The sequence below is a fragment of the Lucilia cuprina genome, chromosome 3 (genome assembly GCF_022045245.1).
Source record: "Lucilia cuprina isolate Lc7/37 chromosome 3, ASM2204524v1, whole genome shotgun sequence".
NCBI lineage: Eukaryota > Metazoa > Arthropoda > Insecta > Diptera > Calliphoridae > Lucilia > Lucilia cuprina.
The window spans coordinates 52,106,562-52,120,905 of record NC_060951.1 but is presented as its reverse complement, the minus strand read 5'-3'; the positions used below and the strand labels follow the sequence as shown (position 1 = coordinate 52,120,905).

Sequence of the window (14,344 nt, the reverse complement as noted above, 5' to 3'; positions counted from 1 at the left end):
CCAACAAATGACTTCATGCTCATTTGTTACGAGTGAGAATAGAATTGAAGAAAAGGGAAGTATGATAAAATCATGAAATAAATAGTTTCCAAAGCACCACAAAGACATGCATGCCTAAAGGATTTCATGGACATCCACACATGTACAAATACTTATGTATGTATATGCACAACATCCGTTGCAGTGTCACATTGAGGTCAGTTAGCAATTGTTTTATGGGTGACAAGACTTTCTTTCGTATAAAACAACTGGCGACTGATGATTCTACTCCCACAGTCACACACACACATATACATTTACAATTTTGTTATGTGTATGTTTGTGATGCGGTTGATGCACAGATGACTCTATACTTTTTGAATTTTATTTTCATTGCCTAGATTATACACGATTCTTTGATTTTTAAGAGTGTTTCTTTTTTTTGTCCATCTTCTGTCCACATTTTGTTTTCTTCCTGTTTGGTATGATTTCAAAATTGCCAAAGCAACCACATGTTGGCATGCATGCATACATGTGACTTCCAGTCTATTACTAAACGAATAAGAGAGATGTGTGGCAGAACAAAAAAAAAACTACACATTCATAGATTCTTTTTTCATTAACTCCCTTGGCCACCCAGAAAAATGAATTGTAATGAAGTTGGTCATGGAAACATGGTAAACATTTTATGCTCCTTTTTTTACAAATCGTAGGCATAACAATATTACATGAATCCTAAATTTTCTACTCCTCAGCTTCGCCAAAACAAATGTACGCACAAATATACACACAAACATGAAGTAGCCACTGGCACTTAATGGCAATCATGCCATCCATACTTTCATTTCCCAGGCTAGTCAATTTTTGGAACAGAAGTTAAAAGGAGTACAGTTATTTAATTATAGATTTAAAATTGATTTCATAAAAATAGCATTCGAAATACAAATCCCGATATTTAATACATACATATATACTGTTTATAGGCTTTAAGTACATTTTGTTGGGATAATCTCTCTAGGTTCAGATCGGTTTAGACCGAACACTGAAAAAAATCAATAAACGACAAAGCAACTTCCGGTTGGAAACACTTACATTAAATTAGTAAGAGACTTGACCGATAGACCAAGTCTTTTATGACTTCAATATTTAAACTTTTTTTTGTCAAAAAGTAAGATTACATTCTTTCAAACTCTGCCCCATTTAGTGCGTATCAACAACATTATTATCCTGACAATTTTTAGTATGAATGTTTGACTGTATGCAATTTTCCATACATATACGAATTTATTGTTTGTCATCATCATTAACAATGAATGAATGACATTCTCATTGTTATCCTTTATCAACCAGCCCACCCCCATCAACATTACTCTAACATCACGATAGTGTGAAACACTGATAACTAAAGTGATAATGTTATGGGATAATAATCCAACTGATGATGATGACAATGTTGAGCTGTTGTTTTGGTTAATAATGATCTTAAATTTTGCTAAACATTACGCATAAAATCCATTATTTAAACTTTGCATAAATAATAGTCAACTAAGTGGTCTTCATCCTTTATATTCAAAGTTGCAAAGAATGAACAGCAGCAGAACCAAAGCCACGCCATCACGGTTCATATTTGAAGTTTAAAATTTCAACTATGCATTATTTGACATAGATAAATATTACAAATTATGTATGTGGACATGTGCGTAATAATAAGTATGCATATTTAGTTAAATGTCTGAAAGGGAGTTACAACAGGAGATGATATTTGGAGTAGGGATAATTTTCGATCTATTATTGTAGAACAAATTTACTTTTTATAAATAATTCACAATAAATTTTATTAGTATACAAATTTTTTGTAATTTTTTTAATAATTCACGATAATTTTTATAATAAAAATTCACGCACAGTTTTCTTTTTATAAAAAATTTGAGATAATTTTTGATAAATTTTCTTTTTATAGAAAATTTTTGATAAATTTTCTTTTTATAGAAAATTTTTGATAAATTTTCTTTTTAAAGAAAATTTTTGATAAATTTTCTTTTTAAAGAAAATTTTTGATAAATTTTCTTTTTAAAGAAAATTTTCGATAATTTTTCTTTTTAGAGAAAATTTTCGATAAATTTTCTTTTTAAAAAAAATCTTCGATAAATTTTCTTTTTAAAAAAAATTTTCGATAAATATTATTTTTTTAAAGAACTCAAGATAAGTTTTATTTTGAATAAAATTTTCGCTAAAATTTTTTTGTAGAAAATTTTCGATAAATATTCTTTTTATAAAAAATAATCGATAAATATTTTTTATAAAAAATTTTCGATAAATATTCGTTTTATAGAAAATTTTCGATAAATATTCGTTTTATAGAAAATTTTCGATAAATATTCGTTTTATAGAAAATTTTCGATAAATTTTCTTTTTATAGAAAATTTTCGATAAATTTTCTTTTTATAGAAAATTTTCAATAAATTTTCTTTTTATAGAAAATTTTCGATAAATTTTCTTTTTATAGAAAATTTTCGATAAATTTTCTTTTTATAGAAAATTTTCGATAAATTTTCTTTTTATAGAAAATTTTCGATAAATTTTCTTTTTATAGAAAATTTTCGATAAATTTTCTTTTTATAGAAAATTTTCGATAAATTTTCTTTTTATAGAAAATTTTCGATAAATTTTCTTTTTATAGAAAATTTTCTTTTTTATAAAAAATTTTCTTTTTTATAGAAAATTTTCTATAAATATTTTTTTTAATAAATATTCGTTTTACAGAAAATTTTCGATAAATATACTTTTACAGAAATTTTTCGATAAATATTCTTTTACAGAAAATTTTCAACAAATTTATGTTTAAAAAAAAATCGCAATAAAAATTACTTTTATATAAAACTCACGGTAAATGTTCTTTTAATAGAAACATTTCGATAAAAAAATTTACGATAAATTTTTTATAGAAAATTCACAATGATTTTTCTTTTTATAGAAAATTTCCTTTTATAGAAAATTTACCATTAATTTTATTTCTATAAAAAATTACCATTGATTTTCTATTTATAGAAAATTCACGAAAAATAGGCTTCGCTTTTATAGAATATTGTCCAATAGAAAAACTTTACACAAAAGTTTTCGCAAAAATTCCTGTTTATAGAATTTTTTTTTCTAAATTTTTAACTAAATAACACAACTTTAAGAAATTTCTGATTGGTAAATAAGTACACACTCTCACACAATATGTATAAATCTTTAATACTTTGGCGTTAATTTAACTGTTCTGTCATTTGTTTTGGTTGCCAGTCATGTGATGGAGTGTCCTTTTCGTGTCTATAACTGAGCATTTGTCTGCTTTAGTATGTTCGTAAACTATGTATATGCAACTAAGCAAATATGCGTGTGTGTGTCATTGTGTGCGTGTGTACATACAACAACAACCTAGTAGTCATACAACAACAAAATAGTAGATGCAACACTTAATCTGCACATGCCTTCATTATGTTGCCATTTGTACAGCTTGTCGCTTTGTTTTTGATGGGAGATAAAGAATGACTTTGTCGTTTTCATTCCTGTTATTGTTGTTGTTCTTGTTATTTGCTATTGCGTTCAATATTTTTGTTAGCTGGGTGTTGTTGCTGTTACGTATTTTCATACATATACATATGTATGTGGGTATGTGTGTTGAAAATAAATCTACTATAATAACATGGGTGGAGTAAATATCCTTTCCAATACCGCCAACAAAAACAAATTTCTGTTATTTGTAATGTTATATAAAAGGATTTGTTACATGTCATTATAGTAGCTATAAGCCGGGAAAAGAGTGTGTGTGTGTGTATGTTGGCAGTGCACATGTTTATGTAAGTGACCATTGTTGCGTAAATGTGTGCGTTTTTCTGTGAATTATAATTTACTCGAAATAGTGGCATTGTACTTACATCTAAATATAATTTCATTTGTACAAACATTTAAGGTTTGAATGGTGATAATGATGAACCAGTTAATATTGTTGCGTGAACTTTAGGCTGTGTGTGTGTGTGTAAGAATGATTACTGTGATTTAATTCATAAACATTAATTATTACTTATCCAATATATCAATTGTCACTTGGAGTGGTCAATTAAAGGTAGTACAAAGAAAAAATATAGAAATTTAAACTTTAATGTTTTTAATTTGCAATAAAATTTAAAGAGAATGAAGTTCAAATGAAACAAATAGCAAAATATATAATATGAAAAACACAAAAATAATAGTTACAAATTTACAAAAAAAAAATTTAAAAAATTAAGAAAAAAATAAAAATCGACTCGATGCAATGATGTCAACATAAATTCAGCTGGAATAAAACAAAAGATGTAAAAAAAATAATAACACAACACGTGCAACAACATGTAACAACACAGTAATGCAAAAACAAAGCAACATCTACTACAACAGTAGAACAATGGCAACATGCCACTTCAATAACAAAAACTCCTTTTGGAAACTAAAGTTGCATGGTTATGAGTACAAATATAAAATAAGAAAAGAAAAACTATGAAATATAAAAATGCCAGTATAAAATATGAAAACTAAATAACATATACATACATGCTTGAACAAACACACACATACTAACATACATACATATGTATATTTAGTTAACAATACAAATTTAAAACATAAAACCGAAACGAAAACTATGAAAAATTACACACTGAAAAGTAGGAAGCAATGAAAAAAACGAAAGAATCAACAACAAAATTGAAACAGGAACAAGAGCAGCAAAATAATATCATAAATAAAATGACAAGTTGAAATCAACACAACAATTTGTAAATATTTGGGAATGCAGTGCACGTTGCTAGCAAGAAAAAAACAACAACGAACTGATACAACTTCAACAGCAACAAACAATTACTTTTGCAAAAAATTGCAAAAGTAGAGTTATTTTCTTCAACTCCTGCCATAGTCTGTCTGTCTATTAAGCTACAAACATTTGCTGCTGAAAAAAAATGCAACATACTTTCCGGCACCATTGCTAGTCGAGTTACCTTTAACTTTAAATGCAATGGTTAGTACATAATTTGAAAAAATACTTCAAGTAAGTTTCCCCCTAATTTTTTTTCATATTTTTCATATGATGAGAAAAATGTTTATGTTTAAATAAATAAGAATATTTTGTACATTAAGTACATCACGTAACAACGTCTTTAAAAAAATCGTAAAAAGAAACGTTCTGAAAGAAGTTTTTAACGAATTTGCATTGTGTCTTTAATTAAACAATATTAATATGTCAAATACAATGCAGAAAACTTATCGCCTTAATGAAAACATAAATATTTCTTTATTAAAAACTTATCATGAAGTACGTTTCGCTGATCTAATCATGGAGAAGTTGTAGATGATAGAAATTTTTTTTCTTAGAAAACTGATCTACCGGAAAGAATTCTAATGAAAGCAATGTGTCAAAAAGTTTTCTATATAAAGTTTTCACACAAATATTTTTAGAGAGAGAAATCTCCATTTTTTTTTTTTATTTTTTTAATCGATCTATCGAAGATATTTTATTTTTTTTAATTTCTACAAAAAAAGAAAATTGTTGCCATAAAAAGTTTTCTGCATAAAAGTGATCTGGCAAAAGGTTTTAAAAAAACTGATCTGAGGAAAAGTTTTTTATAGTAAACTGTTTTCCTTTTTAGTTTTTTAATAGACAGTTTTTAAACTCTTTTCTAAATTAGTTTTCTTTAGAAAGCTAATCTTTGGCACAAAGTTTTCAAATGAAAACTTATCTATTGATGATCTATCGCAAATTTTTTTATATAAGATTGATCTATCGCAAGTTTACAAAAGAAAACTGATATATCGCAAAGGTTCCTAAAGAAATCTGATTTATCACAAAGACTTTTGTAGAAAACTGATCTATCAATTTTCTATAGAATGATCTATCATAACGTTATTCAATTTTTTCAAAGAAAACTGATATTTTGAAAAGTATATGGAAAACTAATCTATCAAAAAGTTTTCTAAAGAAAAATGATCTATATCATAGTTTTCTATAGAAAACTTATCAATCCGTCAAATATTTTCTATATTAAACTGATCGGTCGAAAAACTTATTTATCATAAAGTTTACTAAAGAAATCTGATAATTTAATAATTTTCTGTAGAAAGTTTTCCATAGAAAACTGATCTATCAAAAAGTTTTCTAAAGAAAACTGATCTATAAAAAAATTTGTAATCTGATCTATAGAAATTTTTTCTGTGGACAATTGCTATAATGGAAAGCTTTATACTAATATATTTTAAAAAAAAAATTTGAATACCAAATATGACTTCTAATAAAAAAAAACTTTTCAAGAAAATTTTAAACCCAAACTTGACTTTTTTAATTTTTTAAATTAACATTTATTTTCTCATTTTAAATTTATTACAATTTCTTTAATGTTGGAAAAACTAATATGAAATGTTAATAATAAACAAAGATTTCCTAAGCTTAACATCTGTTCTATGAGAATGCTAAATCCTGCAATTTTTTAACTTTGTATAAATTTGTTTTTAAATAATTTTTTTTTCCTTATCATTTCTTGTTTATATTTGTAGACTTCTTTAAAATAACCACAACCACTTTTTTCTGTACTTTTACTACTTCTGGCTAGAAAACAAATCTTATTTATATTTTCTATATTTTATTTTGCTTTTGTTGTTATTGCTTTTATTCTTTTAACTTAAGTTGAAGTAACATCCTGGACCTAAACAAATAAGTTATCAATCCCACAAAACATACAATGCAAATTCATCTTACTTGTTTAGTAAAATAAACTTTTGCTCGGGATGTTTTATTTTTACATCCCTCCCCTCTTAGTCAAGTGGTCGGAATTAAATGCATGCAGTGCAGCAACACAATCACACTTATCGACAAGGAGATTTTGTGTTATGTTGTTTGGTTTACAAGGATAGAAACAACAAACAGGATTTGCGAATAACTTGCAAAGTTGTTTAGGTAACGAACAGTGATTTAAAAAGTTGTTTAAAATGTTGCTTTACAAATACAGATATATTAATTCGAAAATTTTTTATAGTATTGTCCCACTGTACTGCATTTATTTAGCATATTGCAAAAATCAGTTATACAAACTAAAATCGAAGTTAACATTCAATACTAACACAAACACTTCACAAAACCCTTGTAGTGTTTATGGATAAAGTGCAAGGATAAAGCAGAACACACTTACATTTAAGGCCCAAATAACATTAGAGAAACAACTGCCACAAAAACCAACAACATCACAATAGTTTGTGTAAAAACAATTAACGATAGAGGAGGCATGTTTGAAAGCACACTACTTTCTGCCTTCAAGAAATATTTAATTTAAATCTAAAAATTTTTCGACGTTAGTTTTCTTTAAAAAAAAAACTTATCATTGAAAAATAATTAAAAAAAAACTGATTGAAACAGTTTTTTTAAACGAATTTTATCGTTTAAAAAAACCTCAAGGAAATTAATCGGAAAAATATATATTTTTTAAGTGATCGCGTAAAAATTTTCTATAGAAAAACGACGAAGAAATATATACAAATCTAATCGAGAAAAAAAAACTTATCAACAAAAAGTAATCTATAGAAAACTGATCGGGAAAATTGTTTTTCTAGATTTGATTTTGATAAATAAAAAATTTGTATAAAAAACTGATCAAGAAGAAGTTTTTATGCCAAACTGATGGAGAAAGATTTTTTATACTAAACTGTTGGAAAACTGATGGAAAAAAAGTTTTCTATAGGAGAAAACATTGATCTAGAAACCGCTTTCTATAAAGAACAGATCGTCACAAAGTTTTCTATAAAAAACCAACCGCGGAAATTGTTTCTAAATAAATCTAATCAAGAAAACGTTTTCTGTAGAAAACTTTTTTATAAAAAAACTTATCATAAAATGCTTTTTATAAAAAACTGATCGAGAAAAAGTTTTTAATAAAAAACTGATCAATGAAAAGTTTTCTATTGAACACGGACGGAGAAAATGTTTCCTATAATAAACTATTAGCAAAAAAAGTTTTCCATATAGAAAACTGACCAAGGGGTTTTTTAAAAAACTGATCGCGAAAATTGTTTCTACAAAAAAATAACGAAGAACGCGTTTTCTATAGAAAACTGATCGAGAAAAATCTTTGTATAGAAAACTGATCAAAAAAGAGTTTTCTATAGAGAACTGATCGAGTAAACGTTTTCTAAAGACAACAGATCTAGAAAGTTTTGAATACTGATCGATAAAAACGTGAAAGAACCTTGTATAGAAAACTGATCGAAAAAAAGTTTTCTATAAAGAACTGATCGAGTAAAAGTTTTCTAAAGAAAACAGATGTAGAGAGAAGTTTTAATAAGAAAAATTACAGCGAAAAAGTATTCTATAGTAAACAGTTAAAAGTTAAATACTGATAGTGTGAAAGTGTCTACAGATAACTGATTGCAAAATATAAGTTTCAAATTCAACAACAAATTTAATCTGCTCTCTAAACTTTGGAATATATGTACAATCAATAGCAACAAACTTTTCAATTGATGTAACCAACACAAAATGCATTAATAAACACAGACATTTCTGGTTCACCAGCACTCCCTCAGTAACTCCTGCAAACATTGTCTCCCACTCACTACCAATCTATACTTAAGCAAAGAAAATACACAGACAAATGTATACGTAGTAGGTACTTATAAAATATTGAATGGTTTGGTAAAATACTCGTACTCGAAAATGCTCAATACAAAACTACAATGCGTTATAGACAGATCTGTTTATCACTTCATAATTGGTTTTTGTAACGATTGCAGGCAAATGAAAAACACAAAAAAAAAATGTGAATTAAAGGAGCAGAACAGAAGCAGCTGAATACAATTTTCCAATTTTAGAGCATACGCACATACATACAAAAATGCAGCTGTATTAAGAATTGTTGAAATTTATTGTATGGATTTGCAATGAAAACAGCAGGAATAATCAACAATTAAAAAAATTACAAACTTTTAAAATTGTCGATTAAAACAAAAGAAAGGATATTTTGTAGTTTTATGAAAAACAAAATTTATGAATATAATTTTGACCTAATTTTAAATCTCTAATAGTTTAAAGTAATTCAATATTTTTTATATGGAACTACAAATTTTTATTATTAAAAGTTTAAATTCATTTTTGTTTTCTAAATATTAATACAAATCTTGGTTTTGTGGTAACCAGAATTTGATTGAAAATTTTTCATTATAAGTGTAAAAATATACCTTTTGTCTCGACTCCTTTTATTTTAACCAAACTCTAGAGTTTAAGTACATTACCATAATAATAAATACTATTTTCTCGGTATGCAGGAAAAATCTCTTCAAAATAATATTTCAATAGAAAATTTCTCAAAATGATAAAATGCAACCGAACAACTAAGAAACAAATAGTAGCAGATTGTTTAGAAGCCATTGCTAAATTAGAGAAGCATAAACAAAATCAAAAACAAAACTTCCGTATTTATTGCTTGAATTGTCATTTATACTGTTAAACAAAAATAAAATATATAACAACTTTTAGTACTCTTCTCTGACAAAAGTACACAAGTGCAGGAAAGAAAAAGAATAAAATATATGACAAGGTTTTATGCATTTCAGATATGCCTGCAAAGAGTGATTTCATTCAAAATGTTATAGACGAAAATTTTACGCTCCAAAATGGCGGTTATATTGATCGTTACAAAGTCTTTGAAAGACAACTGATCCGTATAAAGTTAGGTGTGAAATATTGTTCATATAATAATTGTTCTTGCAAACATTTTTATAAAATTTTTTTCTCAAAATAATATTCAATAGAAAACTCGTTCGAAAAAACATTCAATAAAACTTACAAAAAGTTTCCTAGATAAAACTAAACTCACAAAAAATTTTCTATAGAAAACTGATCTTAAAAAATATTTCTATAAAAAACTGATCTCACAATATTGTCTATAGTAAATTGTTCTTACAATACATTTCCATAGAAAACTTATCTTACAAAGGTTTTTTTTTATAGAAAGCTGATCTTACAAAATTTTTCTATATAAACGTTACTTATAAAAGTTTTCTCTATAAAACTAATCTTACAAAAGTTTTCTATATAAAATTAATCTAACAAAAGTTTTCTACAGAAATCAGGTCTTATAAAAGTTGACTATGGAATACTGATCTTACCAAAGTTTTTTATACAAAGCTGATCTTGCAGAAGTTTTCTATAGAAAACTAGATTTACAAAAGATTTCTATAAAATACTGATTTTACAAAAGTATTCTATACAAAGCTGATAATACAAAAGTTTTTTTGTGAAAAAACTGATCTAACAAAAGTTTTTTGTAGAAAAAAGCTCATCTTACAAAAGTTTTTTATAAAACTGTTCTTAGAAAAGTTTTCCATATAAAAATAATCTCACAAATTTGTTTACACAAATCTGATCATATAAAAGCTGATAAAAGTTTTCTATACACAGCTGATCTCTCAGAAGTTTTCTACAAAAACTAGTTTTACAAAAGATTTCTATAGAATAATGATTTTACAAATCATACATAAGTTTTCTATACAAAAATGATCTAACAAAAGTTTTTAAATTGAAAGCTCATCTAACAAATGTTTTCTAAAGAAATCTCAAAAAATATTTTATAGAAATCTGATCTTATAAATATTTATTTAATTTTACAAAAGTTTTCCATTAAAAACTAATCTTACAAAAATTGTCTAAAAAAACTAATTTTAAAAAAATTCTAAAGAAAATTTTTTTACAAAAAACTAATCTTACAAAATTGTTTAATACAAACTAATCTTCCAAAAGGTTTCTAAAAAAAACACTTATATGAGGAAAAATAACCATGAACTTTTTTATTATATTATAAAAACATAAAATCGTTAATGAATTAATGAATTAATAATTTCAATTCTCATGTTGAGTAAAAATATGAAAATATGTTCCTGTGGAAACGGAAAATTTAATAGAAAACGAAATAAATATGTATATAAACAAACTTTATTTTTTCTTTTATTTCTTTTTTTGCAAGCACTCATGCAAAGCTCCCATGCCATGTCCTCCTCCTGAAAAGTAAACCAAAAATAGCAAATAAAATCATGTACTTTTATTGACAAGTGCAGATTTTCAAGAGCAGATTAGTTTTATTTTTCGTAGGTACAAGTACTACTTATTCTGTACCTATTGATAGAAATGAACCAACTATTCATCATACGCATCCTTGCCATCGTGTGTACAGACATGTTAAAATAAAGTTTAATAGGTTAATTTTTTCCCCATAGTTCATCAATTTGGTAAATATATATTTAAAAAAAAGAAAAAAATTAAACTGAAGTCAGGCGTACTCATAACTCATTTTCAAGTTCATTGCAAACATTCATCTTGGTCACGCATCAGGGCAAGTTTTCATCTTTTGCTACATTCTCGTAGACAAACTGATTTAAACACGTTGGATGTTAGTCGGTGTATTTTCTATAGAGAAATAAATAAATACTCATGTCCTTACTCAAACTCTTTAACATCCTTTTTGAAATTGAGTTCTATTTTTTTAACAATTGGTCTATGCCAGATTTTGTGGCAACGATCATTTATTTTAGAGCAAAGTAGAAAAATAATGAAATTCCCTTAACGTGACACATTCTTGGTCGCTTGTTGAAGTCGTAAATGAAATGAACGAGGGGAGTGGAAATAAAAAAACAGAAAATTTGTATTAAAAGTTATGTTTGTTGTAATGTAATTTATGTATAGCTAGATTATACATATTGATTTTACACTGAAAGAAAAATGTGTATGTATTGTTTTATAGTTAGTATAGCATTTCGAACTTCAATAAATAAACAAAAAAAAAACGAATAGCTGACTATTAAGCAAATGCAAATGGAAATCTTAAACTGATTCAAATATAGTTCTCTATTTGAAAGGTTCTTTAAATATTACGAAAAACTGATCACATAAATGGTTTTAAAGTTTAAAAAAAAGATCGTATATTTTCTTAAAAAAAACTGATCTTGTACGATTTACAAAACTGATCGTATACAAATTTTACTTTAGAAAATAGATCATACAAATGTTTTCTATATTAAACTGATCGTACAACAGGTTTCTAAGGAATCTGACCATATCAAAGATTTCTTGGCAAACTGATCTTGCAAAAATATTTAAAAGAAAACCGATCGTACATAGGAGAACTGATAATACAAATAAGAACTATTCCTTAAAAAGACATTAAAAATGTTTTTCTATGTATTTCAGAAGAAAACTGATCTTTCAACAGATTTCTTTTGAATACTGATCACTCAAGGTATTGTTATAGAAAACCGATCGTACAAAATTATTTAGCAAATGCCTGTCTATAGAATTGTAATCATAAAAAGTGTTATCTATTAGAAAACTGATCAAACAATAAATTTTATATAGAAAATATTTCTACGAAGAAGTGATCAAAAAAATGTTTCTATAGGAGATTGAAACAACAGAATATTATCATTAGGAAAGTATTCGAAAAAAAATAGCAAACTGATCATACATATGTTTTCCATAAAACTGTTTTCTATAAAAGTTTTTCTTTGGAAATGAGATTATACAAGGATTAACAGAGAAAATGATATATTAAAAAAACTAATTCTATAAATGTTATATATATACTAAACACCCGATCTTGAAAAAGTATAAAAAAAAAAATTATCGTCCAAATGTTTTCTGTAGACAACTTAGTGTTGTGTACAGAAAATCTCATTTAAATTGCGATCTCAATGTCAATCACATAATACTGTTCGGTCATAGAGGATCGGATATTTGAGTTTTTGTAGAGAAAAACTTTGTTGATTAAACTAAAAGCTATTTATTTGACAAAACTTTTGGTTGATTATTTGCCAACTGTCGTGCAATGAACTTATTCAATTACTTACATTAGCAATAGCAATCAATAATATTTCTTCAAGTGTTTTATTTTAACATACATAAAGGACATTTGAAATTTATTGTCAAAGTAATCGATCAATTTGATATATGCTTCAAATCACTTTTCAAATACAAAATATATAAAGCAAAAATACTGCAATATTTCTTATATACATTTTTTGTTTGTGCTATAGAATACTAAAGACAACACTAACTAAATACAAAACAACAGTAAGAGCAACAATTCTATATAACAAACCAAAAACTTCAATAAAAATGTCCACAAAAACTTTGCAGTCTTTGGCAAACAAACAAATATTAAAATCTATGAGAAATCGCAGCTAAAGGACAACACAATGCAAGAGACAGGATGCAAAAGGATTTAAAGAAAACATAAATTTTCCCTAAACAAGCGACCAGAGACTAGTTAAATGTAGCACAAACATAAGTAAAAACTAAAATAAAATCCCAAATAAATAAACAATAAATTGATGAATTTACTTGCAAAAACTTTAAAACTCTTTGCAAAATATAGAAGAGCAGCTACCATAATCGATTAAGGGAATACGGGATTGAAACAACATGTTTAAATTCGAATTACAAGTAAATATAAATATGCTGCATATTAAAAAAATAGTTTGGTATAATTTTGGATTACTTTTTTGGCAAATCATATCAAAAACACTATCATTTCAGCCACAAATTGATGATGTTTGCAATAAAATGCTAAATTATGTAAACAAGTAGAGGGGAGAAAATATATTTTTTATGCAAAATAAATTGAAATTTAAAGCAGCTTTTAGTTAGAAATTTCTTATTTTTTTATTTTGTTCAAATTTTACTTCAAGGCATTCGTAAATGGCATCAGATCTCATCGTCTAATATGTGTAATATGTTTTTGTCTTCTTTTCCTGTTTTATTTTTATTTTTGGCAACTGAAAACAGACACACTTCTAAATATTCACTTAAACCACAAGATAAACTACAATTGCATGCAAGTAAAAATAAGAATAAGATGAAAAAATCATCTAAATGCCAAGAAGACACCTTCCACTTACATGGATTTACTGGTGAATTTTCTTTTCTACTACATGGAAAACAATGAGTGCATTTTTCATGTACAACTGATTGTGTTACTCTAGAGATTGATAGTGACTGCCAAGTGTTAGACATGCCATGTGGTTGTTGATTTCTTATACCTTATATTTTTTGCAAGCCATATGCTGGTGATATCTTAAAAGATTTCAAGAACTTATATAAACTGCCCTTATTACAACAGGAGCGCATTTTATCTAATCGACATGGGTTTTATACATACAATTTCAACACCTTTGAAAAAAGTAGAGCAGATATAAAATTATACTCAACCACCTGAACTAAAACTGAACTAGAACTGAACTAGAACTGAACTAGAACTGAACTAGAACTGAAGTAGAACTGAACTAGAACTGAACTAGAACTGAACTAGAACTGAACTAG

At 26.2% G+C, this 14,344-nt stretch overlaps 1 long non-coding RNA gene across 1 annotated transcript in view; it reads right to left on the bottom strand.

Moving 5' to 3' along the window:
• LOC124418856 overlaps positions 1-14,344 on the bottom strand; it is a 141,036-nt gene that overhangs the window by 60,277 nt on the left and 66,415 nt on the right. The window lies entirely within an intron of this gene.